General features: G+C 46.7%; 1 protein-coding gene across 1 annotated transcript in view; it reads left to right on the top strand.

Annotated features, from left to right (window-relative positions):
- NUP210 (nucleoporin 210) overlaps window positions 1-17,857 on the top strand; it is a 390,084-nt gene that overhangs the window by 34,254 nt on the left and 337,973 nt on the right. The gene's annotated exons all lie outside the window — the stretch shown is intronic.

The following is a 17,857-nucleotide window of genomic DNA, read 5'->3' as shown; positions in this document are numbered from 1 at the left end:
TTTTGATATATGTAATGCGACTTTAAGTCCTGTGGGAGAAAAGCACTATATAAATAAAATATTTTATTTATTATTAGTATTAGTATTATTATTATTAGTATTATTATTATTATTTGTCAAGGTAGGAGAACAGGACAATCCCTAGGCACCTCATATTTGCTGCAATACATGTTCTGTGGGGCGAGTGAAATGTTTTTTTTTTTTTCAAATCAGAGCAATTTAATTCTTGCTCAAATCAGGCGCCCATTACTTTTTAAACACCCAAAAGAACCGTGTTTGGGCACTTCTTGGGTAACTTGAAGAACTGGAACTATGCTGAGATATTGAAGAACCTTCTAGATAACGCATAGATGATAGGGTTCAGGTGCACTATGCTACTAATAATTACTACATATTATTTGAATTGACTGTTATAATTAATTATCAGATGAGGTTTGTTTGCATATATTTGGCTAAAGATGTGGGCCTGTAGTGTTCATTCTAGCACCCTGCACCTTTCAAAATTCGTGCAGTTCCTCTTTCCTGCTTGGGGGTTGCTCTCTGCTGTGGTGCTTCTCAGCACACTCTGATCTGTTACTCAGTGCTGTGATACAGACCTTTGTGTGCTGTGAAGCACCAGAGCAGAGAGCGACACCCCAGGCAGTAACCAGGAACTGCACAGGATTTGAAAGGTGCAGGGTGCTAGAAAGAACACTAGGCCTGCCCACCACGTCCAGTTCATCTCTGTTTGGCAAGTTCCTAACACTCTGGGGTTCACATGCGGGGTGCAGGGTACCCCCAAACAAGCTTTGGTTCTGAAGGGTCTGAAGTTTGAGATTAATTAATTCTTGACTAGCACCCCTCCCTCACCTTCCCAACTAATTTTAACCAGGGACCAACATCTGACTTCACATTACTGAGGCATAATCCAAAGTAAAACCTACTTACATTAATATAGTGTCAGTTATTTTGGGGTGAACATTGAGGTGTTTGGCCCCCTGAGCTGCTCTGTCTGGGCCACTCCAGGGCATCACACCTTTAACACTTATACAACAATTTTTCTCTGACGTCCTAAGTGGATGCTGGGACTCCGTAAGGACCATGGGGAATAGCGGCTCCGCAGGAGACTGGGCAAAACTAAAAGAAAGCTTTAGACTACTGGTGTGCACTGGCTCCTCCCACTATGACCCTCCTCCAGACTTCAGTTAGAATCTTGTGCCCGGCTGAGCTGGATGCACACTAGGGGCTCTCCTGAGCTCCTAGAAAGAAAGTATATTTTAGGTTTTTTATTTTACAGCGAGATCTGCTGGCAACAGATTCACTGCAGCGAGGGACTAAGGGGAGAAGAAGCGAACCTACCTAACTGGTGGTAGCTTGGGCTTCTTAGGCTACTGGACACCATTAGCTCCAGAGGGATCGACCACAGGACCCGACCTCGATGTTTGGTCCCGGAGCCGCGCCACCGGCCCCCTTACAGAGCCAGAAGCAAGAAGTGTTCCTGAAAATCGGCGTCAGAAGACTTCTGTCTTCAACAAGGTAGCGCACAGCACTGCAGCTGTGCGCCATTGCTCCTCATGCACACCTCACACTCCGGTCACTGATGGGTGCAGGGCGCTGGGGGGGGGGGGCGCCCTGAGGGCAATATAAGACACCTTGGCTGGCAAATCTACACCATATATAGTCAGGAAGGCTATATAGGTGAAAAAATACCCCTGCCAGAATTCCAGAAAAAGCGTGAGAAGTCCGCCGGAAAAGGGGCGGGGCCATCTCCCTCAGCACACTGGCGCCATTTTTCCCTCACAGCTCCGCTGGAAGGACGCTCCCTGGCTCTCCCCTGCAGTGTCAAGCTACATAAGGGTAAAAAAGAGAGGGGGGGCACTAAATTTAGGCGCAGTATATATAATATAAGCAGCTATAAGGGAAAAACACTCATTTATAGTGGGATCCCTGTGTTATATAGCGCTCTGGTGTGTGCTGGCATACTCTCTCTCTGTCTCCCCAAGGGCTTTGTGGGGTCCTGTCCTCTGTCAGAGCATTCCCTGTGTGTATGCGGTGTGTCGGTACGGCTGTGTCGACATGTTTGATGAGGAGGCGTATGTGGAGGCGGAACAGATGCCGATAAATGTGATGTCACCCCCTGCGGGGTCGACACCTGAGTGGATGGTTCTGTGGAAGGAATTACGCGACAGTGTCGACTCCTTGCATAAAAGGTTTGACGACATACCAAATGTGGGACAGCCGGCTTCTCAGCCTGTGCCTGCCCAGGCGTCTCAAAAGCCATCAGGGGCTCTAAAACGCCCGCTACCTCAGATGGCAGACACAGATGTCGACACGGATACTGACTCCAGTGTCGACGACGATTAGACTAATGTATCTTCCAATAGGGCCACACGTTATATGATTGAGGCAATGAAAAATGTGTTGCATATTTCTGATGTTACCCCGGGTACCACAAAAAAGGGTATTATGTTTGGAGAGAAAAAACTACCAGTTGTTTTTCCTCCATCTGAGGAATTAAATGAAGTGTGTGAAGAAGCGTGGGCTTCCCCTGATAAGAAACTGGTAATTTCTAAGAGGTTACTAATGGCGTACCCTTTCCCGCCAGAGGATAGGTCACGTTGGGAAACATCCCCTAGGGTGGATAAAGCGCTCACACGCTTGTCAAAGAAGGTGGCACTACCGTCTCCGGATACGGCCGCCCTGAAGGAATCTGCTGATAGAAAGCAGGAGGCTATCCTGAAGTCTATATATACACACACAGGTGTTATACTGAGACCAGCTATTGCTTCAGCATGGATGTGCAGTGCTGCTGCTGCGTGGTCAGATTCCCTGTCGGAAAATATTGATACCCTAGACAGGGACACTATATTGCTAACCGTAGAGCATATTAAAGACGCACTCTTATACATGAGGGATGCACAGAGGGATATTTGCCGGCTGGCATCTAAAATAAGTGCAATGTCCATTTCTGCCAGGAGAGGGTTATGGACTCGGCAGTGGACAGGAGATGCAGATTCTAAAAGGCACATGGAAGTTTTGCCTTATAAGGGTGAGGAGTTGTTCGGGGATGGTCTCTCGGACCTCGTTTCCACAGCAACAGCTGGGAAGTCTACATTTTTACCCCATGTTCCCTCACAGCCAAAGAAAGCACCGTATTTTCAGGTACAGTCCTTTCGGCCCAATAAGGGCAAGCGGGTTAAGAGCGCGTCCTTTCTGCCCAGAGGCAGAGGTAGAGGGAAAAAGCTACAGCATACAGCCAGTTCCCAGGAGCAAAAGTCCTCCCCCGCTTCCTCTAAGTCCACAGCATGACGCTGGGGCTCCACAGGCGGAGCCAGGTACGGTGGGGGCCCGTCTCCAAAATTTCAGCGATCAGTGGGCTCGCTCACGGGTGGATCCCTGGATCTTTCAAGTAGTATCTCAGGGGTAGAAGCTGGAATTCGAGACGTCTCCCCCCCCCCCCCCCCCCCCCCCCCCCCGCCGTTTCCTCAAATCTGCCTTACCAACAACTCCCTCAGGCAGGGAGGCAGTGTTACAGGCAATTCACAAGCTGTATTCACAACAGGTGATAGTAAAGGTGCCCCTACTTCAACAAGGACGGGGTTACTATTCCACAATGTTTGTGGTACCGAAACCGGACGGTTCGGTGAGACCCATTTTAAATTTGAAATCCTTGAACACGTATATAAAAAGTTCAAGATGGAATCGCTCAGGGCGGTTATTGCAAGCCTGGACGAGGGGGATTACATGGTATCACTGGACATCAAGGATGCTTACCTGCATGTCCCCATTTACCATCCTCACCAGGAGTACCTCAGATTTGTGGTACAGGATTGTCATTACCAATTCCAGACGTTGCCGTTCGGTCTATCCACGGCTCCGAGGGTCTTTACCAAGGTAATGACCGAAATGATGATACTCCTTCGAAAGAAAGGAGTTTTAATTATCCCGTACTTGGACGATCTCCTGATAAAGGCGAGGTCCAGGGAGCAGTTGGTGGTCGGGGTAGCACTATCTCGGGAGGTGCTACAACAGCACGGCTGGATTCTAAATATTCCAAAGTCACAGCTGGTCCCTACGACACGTCTACTGTTCCTGGGGATGGTTCTGGACACAGAACAGAAAAAAGTGTTTCTCCCGGAGGAGAAGGCCAAGGAGCTGTCATCTCTAGTCAGAGGCCTCCTAAAACCAAAACTGGTGTCGGTGCATCACTGCACGCGGATCCTGGGAAAGATGGTAGCTTCCTACGAAGCAATTCCATTCGGCAGGTTCCATGCAAGAACCTTTCAGTGGGACCTGTTGGACAAGTGGTCCGGATCGCATCTTCAGATGCATCGGCTGATAACCCTGTCTCCAAGGACCAGGGTGTCTCTGCTGTGGTGGCTGCAGAGGGCTCATCTTCAAGAGGGCTGCAGATTCTGCATACAGGACTGGGTCCTGGTGACCACGGATGCCAGCCTTCGAGGCTGGGGGGCAGTCACACAGGGAAGAAACTTCCAAGGACTATGGTCAAGTCAGGAGACTTCCCTGCACATAAATATTCTGGAACTGAGGGCCATTTACAATGCCCTAAGTCAGGCAAAACCCCTGCTTCAAAACCAGCCGGTACTGATCCAGTCAGACAACATCACGGCGGTCGCCCATGTAAACCGACAGGGCGGCACGAGAAGCAGGACGGTGATGGCAGAAGCCACAAGGATTCTCCGATGGGCGGAAAATCACGTGTTAGCACTGTCAGCAGTGTTCATTCCGGGAGTGGACAACTGGGAAGCAGACTTCCTCAGCAGGCACGACCTCCACCCGGGAGAGTGGGGACTTCATCCAGAAGTCTTCCAACTGATTGTAAACCGTTGGGAAAGGCCACAGGTGGACATGATGGCGTCCAGCCTAAACAAAAAGCTAGAAAAATATTGCGCCAGGTCAAGAGACCCGCAGGCGATAGCTGTGGATGCTCTAGTGACACCGTGGGTGTACCGGTCGGTTTATGTATTCCCTCCTCTTCCTCTCATACCAAAGGTACTGAGGATAATAAGGAGAAGAGGAGTAAGAACTATACTCATTGTTCCGGATTGGCCAAGAAGAGCTTGGTACCCGGAACTTCAGGAAATGATCTCGGAGGACCCATGGCCTCTGCCGCTCAGACAGGACCTGCTGCAGCAGGGACCCTGTCTGTTCCAAGACTTACTGCTGCTGCGTTTGACGGCATGGCGGTTGAACACCGGATCCTGAAGGAAAAGGGCATTCCGGAGGAAGTCATTCCTACGCTGATTAAAGCTAGGAAAGAAGTATCCGCAAACCATTATCACCGCATATGGCGAAAATTTGTTGCGTGGTGTGAGGCCAGGAAGGCCCCAACGGAAGAATTTCAGCTGGGCCGTTTCCTGCACTTCCTACAGTCAGGGGTGACTATGGGCCTAAAATTAGGCTCCATTAAGGTCTAGATTTCGGCTCTATCGATTTTCTTCCAGAGAGAACTGGCTTCACTACCTGAAGTTCAAACTTTTGTTAAGGGAGTGCTGCATATTCAGCCCCCTTTTGTGCCTCCAGTGGCACCTTGGGATCTCAGCGTGGTGTTGGATTTCCTAAAGTCGCATTGGTTTGAGCCACTGAAAACCGTGGAATTGAAATATCTCACGTGGAAAGTGGTCATGTTGTTGGCCTTGGCTTCGGCCAGGCGTGTATCAGAATTGGCGGCTTTGTCATGTAAAAGCCCTTATCTGATTTTCCATATGGATAGGGCAGAATTGAGGACTCGTCCCCAATTTCTCCCTAAGGTGGTATCAGCCTTTCATCTGAACCAACCTATCGTGGTGCCTGCGGCTACTAAAGACTTGGAGGCTTCCAAGTCGTTGGATGTAGTCAGGGCCCTAAAAATGTATGTTTCCAGGACAGCTGGAGTCAGAAAGACTGACTCGCTATTTATCCTGTATGCGCCCAACAAGTTGGGTGCACCTGCTTCAAAGCAGACTATTGCTCGCTGGATCTGTAGTACGATTCAGCTTGCACATTCTGCGGCTGGACTGCCGCATCCCAAATCAGTGAAAGCCCATTCCACGAGGAAGGTGGGCTCTTCTTGGGCGGCTGCCCGAGGGGTCTCGGCTCTTCAACTTTGCCGAGCAGCTACTTGGTCGGGGTCAAACACGTTTGCTAAATTCTATAAGTTTGACACCCTGGCTGAGGAGGACCTAGAGTTTGCCCATTCGGTGCTGCAGAGTCATCCGCACTCTCCCGCCCGTTTGGGAGCTTTGGTATAATCCCCATGGTCCTTACGGAGTCCCAGCATCCACTTAGGACGTCAGAGAAAATAGGAATTTACTCACCAGTAATTCTATTTTTCGTAGTCCGTAGTGGATGCTGGGCGCCCATCCCAAGTGCGGATTGTCTGCAATACTTGTATATAGTTATTGTTTAACTAAAGGGTTATTGTTGAGCCATCTGTTGAGAGGCTCAGTTGTTATCATACTGTTAACTGGGTATTGTATCACGAGTTATACGGTGTGATTGGTGTGGCTGGTATGAGTCTTACCCGGGATTCAAAATCCTTCCTTATTGTGTCAGCTCTTCCGGGCACAGTATCCTAACTGAAGTCTGGAGGAGGGTCATAGTGGGAGGAGCCAGTGCACACCAGTAGTCTAAAGCTTTCTTTTAGTTGTGCCCAGTTTCCTGCGGAGCCGCTATTCCCCATGGTCCTTACGGAGTCCCAGCATCCACTACGGACTACGAGAAATAGAATTACCGGTAGGTAAATTCTTATTATATCACTAAATCTATGTGTGTGTTTTTATCTATGTATATTTTTACATACTCTTTATTCTTATAACACTCCACACCAGTGGTTCCCAACTGCGGTCCTCAAGTAACCGCAACAGTTCATACTTTCCAGGTCTTCTCACAGGATTGCCAGTGAAATAATTAGCTCTACCTGTGGGTCTTTAAAAATGTGTCAGTGAGTAATGAATACACCCGTTCAACTGCTAGGTGACCTGGAAGTCATGTACTGTTGGGGGTACATGAGGACCGAGGTTGGAAACCACTGCTCTACACCAAGTAACTCCCGTTGCCATCTCTCACTAGTGTGATGCCCTAGAAGGGTTTTTAGCTGGGCTGGTTTGTGGGTGCACCGCGCCCCAGATGGGAACCCCAGATTGTTAGGGACTTGCCCAACAGAGGTGACCTGGACGCATTGGGCAGGCCCATATCTTTGGCCAAACATATGCAAACAAGCTTCTTACGATGTATAATTATAGTAGATATTTAAAATTCTAGTAATGATTGCATAGTGCACCTGCACCTATTACTTCTATGTGTAGTACTATTAATCTCAGCAGATAGCACCTTGTTAAAAGTGATTAGGGTGTGCAGTATAGAGCCACTCCCCTTGGACCTTCTAGATAAGTATTATCAATTAGGCTTTAACATGTTAATCAAAATCCACTTTTTCAACTTTTTTTTTGGTTGCTGTGTGTTTCGTTTTGTGTTATTATTTGATTGAATTGTAACAACAGTTATTTATGTAGTATCAAGGAAATATCAGATTATTTAAAAAAAAAATTACATTACTGAATGTTACGCACACCAGTGCTAACAGGAGTATACCGGTGTATGAACAGAGAGGGATGCGAGGCAAAACGAACTCACAGACAGTATAACACAACATACACAGGAGGTGATGGAATAACTAATAAACACAAAATGAACGGGGAAGCCCAAAGGCTCAGGAATTGGGTGTCTCCCTAGTGTCAGGAATGCTCAGATGGAATAGAGCGGACAATGAAGCGAGATGTAGTGATTTAACATGTGGAGCACCCAAAATGATGTTGCTAAGAGCAACAGGAAAAACCCCAAAGGGTTACCAACGGGTGTGGGAATAAACTCCTTGGTCAGAGATAGAAATATAGACACAAGGAAAGTATCCACAATCCTAACCCCCACTTGCAGGGCACAGGTTCAGCTTACTGCCACTAAACTGACACCTGGACGCCCTGCACAGTGAGGGAGGATTAAGCAAGCAGGTCTGAGAGTACAGCCGCAAACTTGCTGGGTTCACAGAATAGCAAAAGAACCCCAGCAGGTTAAACAACTGACTCCAGTCTTACTGCTAGGTCCGGATTGGCAGAATGAAGTACCGAATCCCAAGGCCTATTCGCAGTAAGCAACAAGTAAATACAAAGTCACACAGTACTAGCTAACTCTCTGGAACTGACTAACAAACAAAGATTCAGCAGCATTTGCCTAGCCTGAGAGGATGGTTTATATAGCAGGTGCTGTCCACGCCCCACTCAGACCTCACAGACTGTGAGCACAAAACCAGCGCCGGATTCCCTGCCGTGCACAGAGCCTGTAACCACTACACAGTAAAAACCCGGACTGGAGTATCAGCTGCGCTCAGGTTACTTCGCTAACACTTGCCTCCCGGTTGCCATGGCGACGTGGCAGTACAGAACAGGAGATCCTAACACTGAAGCACATATAGCGCAAGTAATGTACCTCAACATGTAACTATTAGGGGGTCGATTCATTTTTGGGTGATGTTCTCACCCCTGCGATTAAGTGTGGCTATATGCCGCACTTACAGTACCATCATATTTGCAGATTTCTGTTTGCAGCCCTATAGAGCTGCGTTCATAACAGCTGGTATGGGTTGAGATAGGCGTTTACACGCCATCACAAAGGCATCTTGCCCCCCTCGCGTGAAAGAGCAAGTTGATTGAATTGAGCAAGTTAATTGCATGCGCTCTGTTCTGGCGCACATGCAGTGGGGGGACACATTTCCGCCCCCAGCCTCCTGTGGTGGCGACCCAAAATGTGCGAAAACTCTGCAACGCCCTATCCAGGACTTTAGTTGGGTTTAGCCACTTTTTGATGCTAAACCTGATGCTAATGGGCACCACACACAGCATGTGCGCCCAAGGGAGGGAACAATTTAAATTGCTCCAATACGTTTGGGCGCCCACAAATCAATAACATTTCCCATATATATGAAAATATTGACAGATATCGTAAGTGTAGCTTGTTGAAGTTGTAATCACAAATTTCTTCCTCCTATGCAGAGCATATTGTAACTAAATAGAAATACCCTGCATGGAACAGCTTTGGGCAATACACCCCATAATAACACAATTAAAAAATGTATTACGAGGTATCACAAACATCCGTTCAGTCCTAGTTTAGATTGGAAATGCAGTCTTATCCATTGTTCCATAATATACTATATATCTGGTCACAGAGAACATGAACACATATGGGCAAACCATTGATTGACTGCACGTGCTTTGTGAATGGGGCATTCTCAGGTAGTGGCTACACCCAAATAATGCTAATAAAATGATTACAAAATGACCGCACAATTGAATCTTTTTACTCTTGGAAACAAGCACTAATGGGCCCTACACACTGGTCGATACCAGTGAAAGATATAAATGATCTTGTTCATTAATAAACAAGATAGCGTTCATATCTTTCAGTGTGTAGGCACCAGTGATGAACGATGCGTGGCCCCGCGCTCGTTCATCACTGGTGCCGGCTCGTTTAAACATGCAGGCCAATATGGACAGTCTCGTCCATATTAGCAAGCGGTGCTATGGAGCCGGGTTACGGGGGGAGTGAAGAAACTTCACTCCCTCCATCACCTCCCCCCCCCCCCCCCCCGCCGCTGGGTCGCCCATCTGCCGTATCGGCCGTCTGGCTGCTCGGCGGCAGGTTGCTAGGTGTGTAGGGCCCTTAAGGGATTCAGATTTTTCTAGGTTGTCATTAGGCTGTTGCCTAAAGAACGTGAAGGTTATCTTATCTGTCCGTACCCCTTAGCTGTACTGCTACACCTTTATTTTATTAGGATTTTAATACCTACTTAAGTAAAAAGTATCTGCTACATGTTAAGAGTCGGTGAGAGATAATAATGTAATGCGCAATGGAATAATAAATAAAATTTCTCATACGTCCGTAGAGGATGCTGGGGTCACTTCAAGAACCATGGGGTATAGACGGGATCCGCAGGAGACATGGGCACTTTAAGACTTTCAAAGGGTGTGACCTGGCTCTTCCCTCTATGCCCCTCCTACAGACTCCAGTTTAAGGAAACTGTGCCCAGGGAGACGGACATTTCGAGGAAAAGGATTTATTGTTAAACCACGGTGAGCATCTTACCAGCTCACACCTCAAGCATGCCGCAGAACGTGGCATTCAATAGAACACAAGCCAACGGCATGAAGAATTTTCAGCACTATGCTGACAAAAACCGTAACACAACCTGTGTGAAACCACAACCAATAACTGCAGATACAGTACGCACTGGGACGGGCGCCCAGCATCCTCTACGGACTAAGAGAAAAGGATTTACCGGTAGGTATTAAAATCCTATTTTCTCATACGTCCTAGAGGATGCTGGGGTCATTTCAAGAACCATGGGGTTTATACCAAAGCTCTAGAACGGGCGGGAGAGTACGGATGACTCTGCAGCACTGATTGACCAAACTTAAGGTCTTCATCGGCCAAGGTGTCAAACTTGTAGAACTTTGCAAATGTGTTTGACCCCAACCAAGTAGCTGCACGGCAAATTTGCAATGCCGAGACCCCCCGGGCAGCCGCCCAGGATGAGCCCACCTTTCTAGTAGAATGGGCTTTCACCGATACCGGTAACTGCAATCTAGCCGTGGAATGAGCGTGCTGAATGGTGATCCAGCATGCAATGATCTGCTTGGAAGCAGGACACCCAACCTTGTTGGGAGTATACAGGACAAACAGAGCCGCTGTTTTCATAATCTGAGCCGTTCTGGCGACATAAATCTTCAAAACTCTGACTACATCCAGAGATTTTGCCTGAGTGAAGGAGTCAGAAACTTCAGGCACCACAATAGGTTGTTGATGTGGAAAGAGGAAGCCACCTTCGGTAGAAATTGCTGACGTATCCTCAGTTCAGCTCTATCTTCCTGGAAGATCAAATAAAGGCTCTTGTGAGACTAACTCAGACACCCGCCTTGCAGATGCCAAGGCCAATAGGATGACCACTTTCCAAGTGAGGAATTTCAACTCCACCTTCCGGAAGGGTGTAAACCAATGTGATTGAAGGAACTGCAACACCACATTACGATCCCAAGGTGCCCCTGGAGGCACAATTGAAGGTTGGACGCGCAACACGTCTTTCACGCAAAACTGATCTTCCGAAAGGGAAGCTAATGGTTTCAGAAGAAAATTGCCAATGCTGAAAACTGGACCATAATGGAGTCCAACTGCAGTCTGCATTTCTCCCAACCTGAAGGAAACGTAGAAAAACGCCCTAACTGAAACACTTCCATTGAAACGTTCTTGGATTCACACCAAGACACACATTTTCTCCAAAAACGGTGGTAATGTTTAGACGTTACTCCTTTCCTGGCCTGAATAAGAGTGGGGATGGCTTCCTTGGGAATACCCTTTCGGGATAGGATTCGGCGCTCAACAGTCATGCCGTTTAAATGTAGCCGCGTCAAGTCTAGGTACACGCACGGTACCTACCGTAGTAGGTCCTCGCGAAGAGGAAAAAGGCCCAGGATCTTTTAATGATCAACTCCTGAAGATCCGGGCACCAAGCCCTCCTTGGCCAGTCTGGGGCAGTAAAAATTGCCCGAACTACTGTTCTTCTTATTATCCCGAGAACTTTTGGGATCAGTTGAAAGTTTAAGGAATACACTGACCGGAATAGCCACTGGGTCACCAGAGCATCTACTGCTATTGCTGAGGGTCTCTTGACCTGGAACTATTTTTCTGAAGCTTCTCGTTGAGACAAGAAGTCATCCTGTCTACTGGATGAACTCCCCAAAGACTTGTCACCTCTGCGAAGACTTCTTGGTGGAGGTCCCACTCTCCCGGACGTAGATTGTGTCTGCTGAGGAAGCATGCTTCCCAGTTGTCCACCGGAATGAAAATTGCCGACAGAGCCCTTACATATTTTTCTGCCCAGAGGAGGATCTTCGTCTCCTCTGCCATTTCCGCTCTGCTTTTCGTTCCGCCTTGCTGTTACCTTATCCAACTGGATCTGCACGGGGTGATCTTGAAGAAGATGTACCGCCTGTTGAAGACCGTTGTAAATGGCTCTCAATTCCAGCATATTCATGTGAAGGCAGGCTTCCCGACTTTAGCATTTTCCTTGGAAGCTTTTCTCTTGAGTGACTGCTCCCCAGCCCCGGAGACTTGCATCCGTGGTTACCAGGACCCAGTCCTGAATCCCGAACCTGCGTCTCTAGTAAGTGTGAGGTGTGGAGCCACCACAGGAGCGAAATCCTGGCTTTTTGACAACCGGATTATCTTCCAGTGCATGTGTAGGTGGGATCCGGACCCCTCGTCCAACAGGACCCACTAGAACACTTTGGCAAGGAACCTGCTAACTGAATGGCCTTGTAGGCCGCAACCATCTTTTCTAATGTATTGATGGGTTGACACTCCAGCTGGTCTCGGAATTTGTATGACCAGACTCTGGATCTCCAGAGCCTTTCCCACTGGAAGAAAAAACTTTCTGTAGTATCTAGTATTATTCCCAAAACCGACAACTGCGTTGATGGGCCATCAGTGATTCTGGCAACTTCAGGAGCCAACCCTGTTGTTGAAGAACTGTCTGGTAGAGTGCAACGTTTTGCACCAACTGGTTTCTTGATTTCTTGTTATCAGGAGACCGTCCCAGTACGGGATAAATGTGACTCCGTACTAGAGAAGGAGAACCATCATTACCGCCATCACCCTGGTGAAATTGGTAATGACCATCCTGAATAGCAAACCACAGGTAAATCTAATGCGGAGGAAAATGTAATTAGACCTCCTTTATTCTTTTTTCAGATTGGATCTCACTGCCCTGAGAGATTCCATCTTGGATTTGAATTTCTTTAAATAGAAATTAAGGGATGTCCGCTTTAGGATTGGTCTGACTTAGCCATCTGGTTTCGGGAGCACGAAGAGGCTTGAATAACAGCCTACTCCCTATTGTGACAGGGTACACCAGGACCATGACCTGATTCTGACACAACTCTTTTGTTGCGTCGCATACTACCTCCCCATCCGGAGCAGAATCGTAATAATGAAGAATAGGTGAGGGAAAACGCCCAGAAACTCCAGTATGCACCTTTGGGACACTATTCGTAAAACCCACGGATCCCAGTCCGTTCCAGGACCGACTGAAAAGTTTTAGACGTGGCCCCACCGGTGTGGGCTCCCGCAAGAGAGTCCCAGCGTCATGCGGTGGATCTGGCAGAAACAGAGGATGATTTCTGCTCCTGTGACCTTGAAGAGGCTGCTGACCTCTTCTTCACCTTCCTCTACCTGCAAAGAAAGAAGGGGAAGCCGTATCTATTGGGCCGACATGACTGCATCCGACAATTATGCATCATCATCCGTTGTGAGGGAACATAGGCCCAGAAGGTAAACTTACCATCGGCATCTGCCGAAATAACATTAACTAGGCCGTCACCACACCAGTCCTATATTGGTGGTGCCGACAGGGCCACCTACCCGCGTCTGTGTCCCTAATATAGTTTTCACTTGGGAAAAACATTCATCCACCTACATGTTGACACACATGTACCATGTACCATGCTGGCCATTACTTCAAAGGATAACTACAAGTTTAAACATAATTTCGAAGTTACACCGACGTTAAACCGAAGGGAAACAGAAGGACAACAAACTATCCACAATCTGGTCCACGAAAGGACAGCTTTCAAACATATGTGAGTCCAATTCCTCTACACATCAAACTACTCCACCCTGAGTAACGCAAACTTATAACTTAAATCTGTGATAGAAACGCAACTAGACCTTTACACTTCATCAGCAACTACTCAAATTTATGTCTATAGCTTACCAAAAACATCTGAATTCTCAACTGTACCAATGTTATCTGTCTTTTTACACTATGAAAAGACATCCCCAAAATGCTCACTACAGCTCTCTCTTATGCAGACCCATGTATGTTTTTTGATGTAATGATTGCCTTGTAATTGGCATTGCATGTGTGGGGAAGTTGCACAGTGAAACCTAGTTTATGATTTCATGTTCTCTGGTGTTTACCACCTTTGATCATTTGACCATTGTGGTCAGGTGTACTATATCTTTACATTTAGTGAGGTGTAGTCATGGTGTAAAGGACACACTGTGATTCCTGATTTTTTTTTTTTACTAAACACCGAGCAACATCCCCAAACAGGTAATTTCAACTTTAAACTTGTCATTTAATTTGTACGGTCTGGACATGGCTACTAATAACAAATGCACAGACAAAATTCTGAAAGCTATGAGTGCAAATGCTAGGAGCTTGGGAGACAAAATTCCAGAACTAATTGCGATAATGACAAGGGATAACTTGGATTTTGTCGCAGTTACAGAGTCATGGTGCAATGAGAATCATGACTGGGACATAGCTATACCAGGATACAATTTATTTAGAATGGATAGAATAGGAAGAATAGGAGGAGGGGTAGCAATGTATGTGAAAAAAAGCATAAATGCTACTTTAATACAAAATATTGAAGACAAAACTGAGGCCCTTTGGGTCACCATAGAAACCGGGGAGAAGGACATTAATCGCATTGGGGTGATCTATAGACCACCAGGCCAGGGGCAGGATTTGGACAGGAACCTATTATTGAACATCACTAAAATGGCTTTAAAGGGAGAAGTCATAATCATGGGAGACTTTAATTTACTTGATGTAAATTGGGAGGGGTCTTTTGCAAGTTCAGCTACAAGTGGCAAATTTCTACATTCCTTACAGGGAGCATCTCTCAAGCAATTGGTGAGGGAGCCCACTCGCAAAGACTCAATATTAGATTTAATTCTTACAAATGGTGATAGGATATCTGACATATATGTGGGTGAGCACCTGGGATCCAGTGATCACCAAGCAGTATGGTTTAGTATAAAGACAGGATCCAACTCCTGTCGCACAAAAATGTTGGATTTTAGAAATGCTGACTGCAAAAATGGGGAGATGTTTAAGTGATTCATTGGTGGACTGGAGGAACTTGGAAGGAGTGCAGGAGAGGTGGGAAAAACTGAAAAGTTCAATACTAAGTACAACAGACCTTTGTATCAAAAGGGTTAGGAAAAACACCAGGAAAAGAAAGCCAGTGTGGTTCACAAAAGAAGTAGCAACTAGTGTGAAAGCAAAAAAGATGGCTTTTAGGAAATACAAACAGACTCAAAATAATAACGACAAAGAGGTGTATCTTGACAGACGGAAGGATGCTAAGAAAGTGATCAGACGTGCAAAGGCAGAAGGTGAGGAGAAAATGGCCCAGTCAGTAGATAAAGGGGGCAAAACCTTTTTTTAAGTATATAAGCGAAAGGAGAAAATCAAATGGACTTAAGACAGAGAGTGAGCATTTTGTGGAGAGAGACCAGGCAATAGCAGATCACCTAAATAATTATTTTTGCTCAGTATTTACTACAGAGAAAGGGATGGGGCCACAGTTAAGTTGCAAGGACATTCATAAAAATAAGGCAGATGAAAGTACATTTACAGAGGAGAAGGTCCTAACAGAACTTTCAAAACTAAAAGTGGATAAATCAATGGGACCAGATGGTATACACCAAAGGATACTCAAAGAGCTAAAACATGTGCTGGTTACACCTTTTTTTTTTTTTTAAATAGAGTAATTTTTTTTTTTTTTTTAAATTGTTTATTTAATTTTCAAGTTATACAGGGTTACATTGTTACATTAGCCCCCCCACAACAGGTGGGGAGGGTATATCTGTGGAACAACAGTATTTTTACAGAAGATGTATAATCCAAAAGCAGAGATAGCGAGGATCCCTTGTCGGAAGGAAAAAAGAACATTATGGTAATAATAAAGGGAGTGGTGATGACGTATACATTGAGAACGACCAAAGCACTTTAATTAATTAGTAACCGGGGAAAAAGAAAAACATGCTCGTGGTTGTATCAGTAGAGAGAAGAAGAGTGAAGAGAGGGCGAGGAGTGGAGAGAAAGGAAAGACAAGGAAAGTATAGAGTAGGAAGAAAAGAGGCAGGGTTGGGGGGTTCCGCCAGCACGACGCCATATACAGCGAGTATAGCTCGAAGCGCCAGTGTAAAACAGGGGGTAATGCTCAAGGTAAACGAAAGGGCAGCATGTAGGACGGTCACACACCTGCACTGTGGGAGGCGGAATTGCTAAAATCACAGGAGGATTGCTGCGGAGCCCCCAGGGGTGCGAGCTCTACGTGCTGGAGCTTGAGAGTTAAACCACAATTCCCAAATCACTAGATACTGGAAAGATCTGTTGTGTAGGTATGCAGTGATTTTTTCCATGCTTGCGAAGTACCATACTTTATCAATGACCATCTTAATAGGGGGGGCCTCCTTCTTTTTCCAATGGAGAGCAATTGAGCAGCGAGCAGCATTTAAAATCTGTGACAGTAATTTATCGGTATTTGGAGGTGTGTTAGTAACGGGGAGACCCAGTAGAAAAGACCAAGGGTCTTTAGATATCTGAGATTGGAGCACTGTACTTAACAAGTGTGCGACTGAGTCCCAAAATAGCATGATCTTGGGGCACGTCCACCAGATGTGAAGGAAAGAGCCATGTCCGCCGCATCCTCTCCAGCACGAGGGCGAAGAAGAAGGAAATATCTTGTGGAGTCTAGAGGGGACAAGGTACCACCTATATAGTACCTTGTAAGCATTTTCCTTCACTAGCGTTGAAATGGAGGATTTTGCGGCAGCCGTGAAGACATCCGACCAATCATGGTCTCCAGGCGGCGGACCAAGATCCCGCTCCCACTGGAGAACAAAAGCCGGGATCGTCGGCTGCACTTCAACCTGGAGAAGGGAGTACAGTAGGGAGATGATTCCTCGAGCAAGCGGTTTATGATAGCTATATGATTCTAGAGTGGTTAAAGGTTGGAACGGGGAAGAATTCGATATAGAAGAGACAAAATGTCGTATCTGGAAGTAGGTAAAAGGGTTCGCCTCCTGGAAATCATATTTCGCTATGATGTCCGATAGGGACGCGCATGTACCCCCAGACAGAACATCCCAAGCAAAGCGGATGTTCTTTTCCATCCATGGACGAGATCGAGTCAGAGATTGACCTGGGGTGAAGGAAGGATTATCCCATAATGGGGTAAGTTGAGAGGGAGATGACAAGAGGTGAAAGCGCCGAGTACAGTAGTCCCATATCTGGCAGGAAAATTCCAGCACTGGGTGCAGTTGCAAATGGGAGGATCTAGTTTTGGGGGAGGATACGAGAAGAGACGACAAAGACGTAGTATGGCCCAGTGCAGATTCTAGCTGTAGCCATCTAGTGGACTGAGCAGGGGCGAACCAAGCGACGGCTTGGCTAAGATGAGTGGCCAAATAGTAAAGGCGGATATCTGGGAATCCTCTTCCGCCTTCCTGTACTGGTTTGCGTAAGGTGGCGAAACCTATCCTAGGGGTCTTATTTTTCCAAACGAAGCGGAGAAACCAAGAGTGAACTTGCGCTAGGACAGAGTCCGGGACTTTCACAGGCAGCGTCTGAAATAGATAAAGTAGGCGGGGGAGTATATTCATTTTCAGAGCTATGATACGCCCCAACCAAGATATAATAAGGGACTGCCATTTATGAAGATCGGCCTTGATGTTGACCAGCAAAGGGGCGAAGTTTGCCTTATAGAGGTCCCCATAGCGGTGCGTGATGTATATTCCCAGGTAACGGATCTTTGAAACACACCAAGAAAATTTAAAGTTGGATTGCATGTGAGCTAGGTGGGTAGAGGGAATATGGAAGGGGAGAGCTTCCGTCTTGGACCAATTGACTTTATATCCCGAGACATGTCCGTACTCCGAGAGAAGCTGGAGAAGGTTCGGCAGTGAAGTATGTGGTGAGGAGAGCGAAAGAAGGACATCGTCTGCGAACAGGGAAATCTTGTAGACTGAG

This window comes from Pseudophryne corroboree, chromosome 9, assembly GCF_028390025.1.
Source record: "Pseudophryne corroboree isolate aPseCor3 chromosome 9, aPseCor3.hap2, whole genome shotgun sequence".
Classification (NCBI taxonomy): Eukaryota; Metazoa; Chordata; class Amphibia; order Anura; family Myobatrachidae; genus Pseudophryne; species Pseudophryne corroboree.
The sequence above is the reverse complement of the archived record's forward strand: the minus strand, read 5'-3'. Positions and strand labels throughout refer to the sequence as shown.